This window comes from Lissotriton vulgaris, chromosome 5, assembly GCF_964263255.1.
Source record: "Lissotriton vulgaris chromosome 5, aLisVul1.2, whole genome shotgun sequence".
Classification (NCBI taxonomy): Eukaryota; Metazoa; Chordata; class Amphibia; order Caudata; family Salamandridae; genus Lissotriton; species Lissotriton vulgaris.
In genome coordinates, this window is record NC_141693.1 from 279005309 (window position 1) to 279013935 (window position 8627).

Here is an 8627-nt window from a genome sequence, read left to right on the forward strand (position 1 = left end):
AATTGGAGAGTACCGGCACTTCTCAGAAACAAGCAGGTACTCTGTTACAGTGTACCTGCATTTCTATTTTTGCATTTAGAGCACTGGATAAACCCACAGTTTATACCTAAATTCGTTGTACAATTTGGAATTATAAAGGGGTTATCTGCAGGTGTAAACCTAGGTGAAACGTGTAAGTAGTTTTCTTTTTCAGTGAAAAACCACTTTCGAAATTCACAAAAGCTGGTTTCACACAGTAACAAGATTTACTCACACAAAGATTTTCATGAGAGTAAATCTACTCTCATGGGCTGGGAGTTTGCTTCACGGAGTGGGAGTGCCCAGAAAGTTTGCAAGCACTCACTAACAACAGACTTTCTTTGGGGTCTTTCCGAGCTGAATGGGGAGAAACACTTTGGCTGGTGATGGCTCAAATTTGATTATTGAAAAATGTCTACTCCTAAAAAATATGTCCACTCAAAAAGACTCCGTGCCATGCTTCAACAAGCAATGAGGCTTGGTTTAAAGTTTAAAACAGAAACAGTGAAATTCCACTATTTGTGTTCAAATGTATGAATCTATCCAGAGTGCATGCAGCTTAATGCTTGGTGGCACAAACACCTGCAAATCTTCAGAAACCAGGTACTGGGTACATACCAGCCAAACCCACACAAAAACAACCACTGAAGATACAAGTTCAGAAACAGTAGGTAGGTCCCTGGAAGTTCGGTATCTGAAACTCTGGTCGCCTTTAAGCTGTTCTTGAAAGTGGAGACCAATTTACTTGAATTCAGGAAACGACTTAAGACAATATCACTTAAATGTTCAATTGCTTAATAAGCGCTCATGAATATTTGCTGACTTACATCAAAATGGCCGTCTAAACACATGGACCCACAACTTACGGCTACAGAGGACTGGTTCCCTAAGAATGTACCTGATTGGAGCCAGTGCGCCCCTCAATAGTCCTGTCACCAAAAAAGTGCCGTAGTGAAGGGCCGCCATTAAGCCAGGTCAAGGAGTTTTAAGAAGGCGAAAGAAAAACCCACATTGCCTCCAGGCTGGAATATACTCTATCTGCCATCATCTACCAAGGTAGGCTGTCTTCTACCCTCCCTCCTTCACCTTACCTAACCCTCTCACCCATCCACCTTTCCCAAGTCTGATACCAGAAGCAGACCAACAGTGCAAATTCAGCCAAACAACCCTCAACTCTAATAGAATGTCATGGTCACTAAGCACATCACAAGACATGGAAAAGCATCTTTGTCTCAAGTGCTTTGAAATGATGGAAAAGCAACAAAACAGTACGAGAAGAAACTATTTTGAATAAATAAAAACTATTCACATCCTTCCCCGACCAATTCCTACTCTGGAAACTAAAGTAGGACTGACAGGCAACACCCTCAAAAGTGTTGGGAGCGTAATTGAGAAAATCGATACATGTACATATTTCAACGCAAAAAGCGGTATTCACAAAAGGATTTCTGGAGTATTCGCCTTCTTGGAAAACTGTTAGTCTAAGCTTCAGAGGAGCGCACAATTGTAAATTTACCCCAGAGATGGATATAAACCTCTCGGAGAAGAGCTACATAGTTTTTGTAATTCAAGCCCAAGGATTCAGAGTAGTCCGGAGAAACTGTGAGTGATATAACTTCTCCAGATGTTCTCCTAAAACCCTTTTAAGATGTACATGTTCATATAAATAAATATATTAGTTCAAAATTAAATTTAGGGCTCCTAAATCATACCTAGCTTCTGTTGCAAAAAATAGAACCTTCTGAAAGTATTAGTTGGTGTATGTGTGTATCCCTGCACAGGTGGGCGAGGCTCTTATCCCACACATTACTAAATGATCATAACTCTGGAATGCTGATACCTTAGCGTTTTAGCCTATTATAGAACAATATCAGAAAAAAGACATCATGTACAGACAAATTAATATTATCAATTGGTTAGGTTAAAGGTTCATTTGTTCTTGGTCAATCTTCTGTTCCATACTTGAAGTACAGAAAAATAGTGCAGCCAACATGTTTCATCCTTTTGATGGTCAGGCCTCGGGCCTTTTCAAGGCTGTACCTATATTGTGTGTATATGCCCTAAAAAAAATGCCACACAAAAAAGTTTTCCTAAACCCCACCAAATTTTGGAACTGTTCCCTTCTCATTCCTACCCTGGAAAGGGATTTACTTCCACCTCCAGACATGAGTAAATTACAGACCATTTCCAGGGTGGAAAAGGTTAGGAACAAGTTGGAGATTTTTACAAAAAACAGTACCTTTATGAGTATTCCAAGACTTTGATTGCATTTGCAGCCCTATAAAGTCTATTATAGTTATTTTACTCTCATGAAATTGTTATACGTGAGTAAATAATTTAACACGCCCAATGTCAAATTTTACGAATTGCAAAAGTGGCTTTACACTCATGAAAAAGGCTGCATTTGCAGGTTAAACTCATATATGCAAACTAGCAGCCCGTCCTGACATTGTCAAGGTATGAATTGCTGCCGGACAGTAGTATATTGTTTTGTAGGATTTCGTTTTGATAGCATTTCTTATCTGTGACAGGCCTGTGAAACGCTGCGATTCACAGTGCAATGCTGATGCACTTAAGAGGCGCGTTCAGTAGTGTTTGAACTCGAGTTTCCCTACTTTATTTTTCCTTGCAATATTATATAGCGCAAACTCGACAACATGGCATGAGCACAATTTACATTACAGAAGAACACATTCATTTATGGTAGGCACGGGGAGACAAAGCGATTTGCCTGAAATCACAGGATGTTGAGCTGATGCCGAGATTCGAACGTAGCTCCCCAGCTCTAAAGTTCGCAATTCTAGAACTTGTGGTGGGAGGTGTGTCTAAAAGTGTATGTCGGTGCTGGCCATCAATGAGAGAGACCTGTGCATTTTTCAAATCGGTGGTGAAAAAATATGAGTATGTTGCTGGAGATGTGGGCCGCTGTGTCACCAATGTACTTACTGGGGAGAGTAAACACCCATTATTCCGCAACTTTCTTTCCGCATACCATCACTCCGCATACTTTCATTACGAAAGTACCATGACTCCGCAATGCCATTATAATGCATGGCATTACATTTTATATGCTTTTACCACGCATACATTTACAACGAAATTCGTTGTAAATGCATGAATGGTAAAAGAATGTTTTTTTTAAATGTTTGGATAAGGTAAGGAGGGGTATAGGGGTATATGTTTTGGGATACTGAAGTATATGTTTTAGGGTGTTTGGGTATTTTAAGGGTTCAGATACAGTTTTGGGTTATGGGGTACAGGGGTAGTTTTAGGGTTTAGGGATAGGTATGGGTTTTGGGGTACAGGGGTATTTTTAGGGTTCAGGGCTAGGCTTGGGTTTTGGGGGATAGGGGTATTTTTAGGGTTCAGGGGTAGGTTTGGGTTTTGGGGTACAGGGGTATTTTTAGGGTTCAGGGCTAGGTTTGGCCGGGGGGTACAGGGGTATTTTTAGGGTTCAGGGCTAGGTTTGGGTTTTGGGGTGCAGGGGTATTTTAGGGTTCAGGGGTAGGTTTGGGTTTGGGTTTTGGGGTGCGGGGTTATTTTTATGGTTCAGGGCTAGGTTTGGGTTTTGGGGTACAGGGGTATTTTTAGGGTTCAGGGGTAGGTTTGGGGTACAGGGGTATTTTAAGGGTTCAGGGCTGGGTTTGGGTTTTGGGGTACAGGGTTATTTTTAGGGTTCAGTGCTAGGTTTGGGTTTTGGGGTACAGGGGTATTTTTAGGGTTATGGGGTAGGTTTGGGTTTTGAGGTACAGGGGTATTTATAGGGTTCAGGGCTACGTTTGGGTTTTGGGGTACAGGGATATTTTTAGGGTTTAGGGATAGGTTTGGGTTTTGGGGTACAGGGTATATTTATAGGGTTAAGATGGGTTAGTGTTTAAGGGTGTTGGGGTATTTTAAGGAGTAAGGGTGGGTTATGATTATGGGGTGCAGGGGTATTTAAAGGGAGCAGGGTGGACACCCAGAACTGGAATGTACAGAACCTGGGAAGAAAAAACAATGAAATATTGGGCACAACGCTCGCTTTTTTTTTCTCCGTAATCCCGCGCCCGCACACGCCCACGCCCCCAGCACATGCTCACAGCACACGATATGAGACATGGCATGAAGGGCGGAACGTACCACACGCCCCCAGAGTTTGTCACGCCCCCAGCACACGCCCAGAGCACAAAGCAGACACGCCTACAAGGGACTACTTTGCTGGCACGGTCCTTTTACCTTTTAAATGTATATGGTGGGCGTCTGCATAGCCTATGTCTTTCTGCTGCTACTGCCCTTTCCAACGCTGTATTGGGTGTTGTGATTGGTGCTGTGGTTCCTGAGATTACCCGCCTCAAAGGTTTGGGCTCTCTCTTTATTATATTAGTATAGATAACTGTTCAAATGACCCCTTTTCTGCACAAATGGCATGTTGAAATAGCACTGGCATGTGCTTACCAATCTTATGCCGCAGATCAAACAGGCATCAATCAACAACAGGCCTTCAACAATACACAGGTGCTGAACAGGCGCAGATCCTGCTAACAGAAGGTACAGTTGAACCAAAAAAGTGGATGTTAATATAGGTCGAATGTTTACAAGAATAAAAAGTGCTGCTCCTGTTTCCTAGCCGACGGCTCTGCTGCTTACCATAGTCATTCTATTGGCGGCTTTCTTGTCTAATTCATGTTTCCATCTGTTTGGCATCCACGGGAGATGTGGTTGATACCATCTGCGAAGGCATACAGTCCAGGAAGAAATTTCCCTACCACAGGAATACAGTCTTTTCTACACAGGCCACCGATCCCCAGTCAGGGCCAACTTTATGGGTCGTGTGACCGGTGCAGCTGCACCTGGCGCGGGCCTCGGGATGCCACTGTGTTTGGAAATATGAATGACAAGGTGAAAAGCACATGCTGCAGAGTTCTTTGTGTGTTCAGCAGTTTTCAGACAACAATAAAACTCAAGATAACTCTTGTGATTAATGTACCTGCAGGAGACAGATGGAATGTTGTCTAGTGGCAGTTTTGGGGTTAATGTGGCTGCTGCGAAGAGCGTGTACCATGCAGATCACAGAACTGTATTTTATGTGGATAGCACGTGGTTTACTGCTTTTGTCACAGAGATCTTTTTGTACTTGCAGTTCACAAGTTACAATCATTCATAATATAGCACAGTGATCTCTGAAATGTCAAAGAGATGCAAGCAAACTGCTTGGTAGTGGTTAGAACGTTATGTGTTGTTCTCTAGTCTCTCAGTATCCAAATGCTGCTAACAAGGTTTTTTGGGGTAAAAATACATTCCTATTAGTAAAGTCAACACAGAAAAGGTGGTAAGGTTTCAATCCCACGTTTGCGCTTCTCCAGACCAAGCACTCTTAACATATGCTGCCTACTACTATGGATGACAGGTGATTCCTTCACCTTGTAATCCTCAGTATGTTATGTAACATTTCCTATGGACTGATTTACAAATGTATGATTCATTGTCTCTGTATCACATGTGCGTGGTGGAAAGTGCTCTGACACCGTACATTGGTATGAGTAGCACTATAAAACAAATGAAATACATATGAGAGAGGGGCTATGGAGAGATGAAGGGCCACTGTAGGGGGGTGGTATTGAGGGAATCCGTGGAGAAAGGTGTCATTTAGGTGGATTGGGGGCATAAAAGATGGTCACACTGGGTGCCACCAACGCTAAAGCTGGCCCTGTTCCAGCACTGGTGATATAAGCGCTTCAGCAGAGGCACCCCGCCGACTCTGCTGCAAGTGTAATAGCTGCACCCAGAACAAACTGTGCAGAAGCAGGAACGCACGGAGTCTCAGTCTGAGCACCCAGAGTTCGGCCTGCACCGGAGTTACTGATAGTGTGGGCATCTGCTGGATTGTGGGGAGGGTATGAAATTCATGGGTTTCATTGATTGATTGATTGATTGATTGATGGGTATTTCCAGTGGAGCCCAGAGGGACCATTACAAAGTAGAAATCAATTGGGAAATCAGTAATTGCAAACAAGTCCCCTTGTTATACCTAAATTCTCCCTGTAATGAATTTCATCGGGAGTCTCCACCTGGTTTCAGTAAGTACTTTTTGCAAGAAATATAGTGCTATAAGTCTGCGTGAGGACTGTTATCTGGGTCCTGGAAATGTCTGTGGTCATTGCTTAGTATACCTAGGGTATACTGTTATTTATTACTGTTGTCTTAGAGCCTACAAATGTGCTGCCATTTTATATCTCAAACTTACAATTAAATCAGAGTGTGTGAATTCCAAAACAAGCATAAACTTACCTAAAAGGGGAAGTTTACCTTTGTGAATCAGGCCTTTAGTTATTCAGGGGTGGCAGGAGTCAAGCAGTCAAAACATTGTTAGAGGTGACAGTGGGTTTTGAAATTCAGATACTGGATGGCATAGCACAGTAAACGCAATACCCAGTCACAGCTACTACCGATATGACGTAGAAAAGGAACAGACCTTTGATAACAAGTAGGAAAATGAAGGATGAATACAATGAAAGAAGACGTAAGCATTGCTCAAGATTGAAATATAACCCCAATCAGTATTGTAGTTTATTCTGTAAGGCAACGTACCCCGAATACAAACTACAAGGACTCTATGAGCAGGGCAACTTGACATATGCTGTGCAGTATTTTCCGCATGATTATTAATGTACATGACTTGGCACATATTCTGCCATTTGCAGCAACGTTTACACATTTAAGCAAGCATTTGCAATGCAATAGGTCTTGCATTAATTAAGTTTGAGCTATTGGCATTGCAAAATATTGCAACACGAATTGCAACAAAAGTCTATAAATTGTAGGCCGAAAAAATGTGGATTTATTTTTGTAGCAATGGTGGCATGCTTTGCTTGAGATGAATATGTTTAAAAGTAAAGTGCATTGTGTAGGTGGTCTGCACTCCATTTCTCCTATTATTTACCTTTTGTTTAATCTGAAAACATTTTTAACCAGTTGCGTGCGTCCCTGGGTTGTGCAAGCCCAAATGCACCAATACTAAGTAAAGACATATGGGGAGCGCGTGGTGACACGCTCCACTCCCAGGTGCACTGCTTATGAGGATGCCATATCCAACTCCATTTTAAACCATTCGACCTCTTCACAATTTTACGCAAATTCTTCATTAATGTTCGTCATTCTGTTATCATCATATTCATCAAATCCACATATTTATCGTTCTGCATTTCGGAAACTTCTCATACTTCCATGTGTCCATCCAGACTTCTTTTGGAAATAAGATCCTAATACACTGATTGATTCAGAGCAGCATTCTTTTATTTCTTTTCAAACCCAATGCATTTCGGGCTAAAATCCAGCCCTTCGTCAGGGGTAACTGTAAATGGACAATTACATATAATATCAATATTTGATTTATAGTCTTATTTTAAAAAACATTTCAAATGCAAGCAGTCTAACATTCAGTACTCGACAATATCAAATAAATACACAAAGCGTGCGATTGCCCCAGTCCATAACTTCGATTAAAACTGTTCATTTAGTTGACCCTTCACCCGCCTAAACAATCTGCTTTGTCACCCCTAGTGAATTCACTTTACCAGGCTTTGAGAAAAAGTTTAACCAGCATTACATCAAAAAACCTAACTAATGCGGTTTTACTCAAAAGGTGCTATTTCCCTTGTTGTGCATTTCACCCTCTAAACAGAACTATGATATGTTTACCTTCCTTTTACACAAACTTTCATGTCATCTTTACACGGTTATACAACGAAATAGAACCCCGTTCTCGTGCTTAACATACCTGCTCACTCTTTCACCTCTTTCAACCCGCGTTAAGCGCTGCAAGTAATTACGTCTCACACGTGTGCAGACCTGGGATTTAACCACTTCCTAATCCACCCACTTCCTCCCCAAGCCTCACTCATACCATTTTGTGCAACTAAACTACGTTCCCCACAGTGCATCACAATATATATGCCGAATCTTATACTAATTACATGCTTATTATAAAAAATGCATCATTCGCTTGCCAGAAATGTCCGTAATCCATCTCTATTGAAACATGTTTTTACTGTCCTCCCAAATATTTGCGGTTACCGCCGCTGAAGATTGTCGCTCTGATCATGTTGTTCAACTCTATGTGGAGACTCGAATGTTTGTCCAACGTCTTATCCATTTTCACTCATGTTGGGTGCAACGACCAACGGGGGGCTTATATTTATATGAACATTGTGTAGGTGGTCTGCACTCCATTTCTCCTATTATTTACCTTTTGTTTAATCTGAAAACATTTTTAACCAGTTGCGTGCGTCCCTGGGTTGTGCAAGCCCAAATGCACCAATACTAAGTAAAGACATATGAGGAGCGCGTGGTGACACGCTCCACTCCCAGGTGCACTGCTTATGAGGATGCCATATCCACCTCCATTTTAAACCATTCGACCTCTTCACAATTTTACGCAAATTCTTCATTAATGTTCGTCATTCTGTTATCATCATATTCATCAAATCCACATATTTATCGTTCTGCATTTCGGAAACTTCTCATACTTCCATGTGTCCATCCAGACTTCTTTTGGAAATAAGATCCTAATACTCTGATTGATTCAGAGCAGCATTCTTTTATTTCTTTTCAAACCCAATGCATTTCGGGCT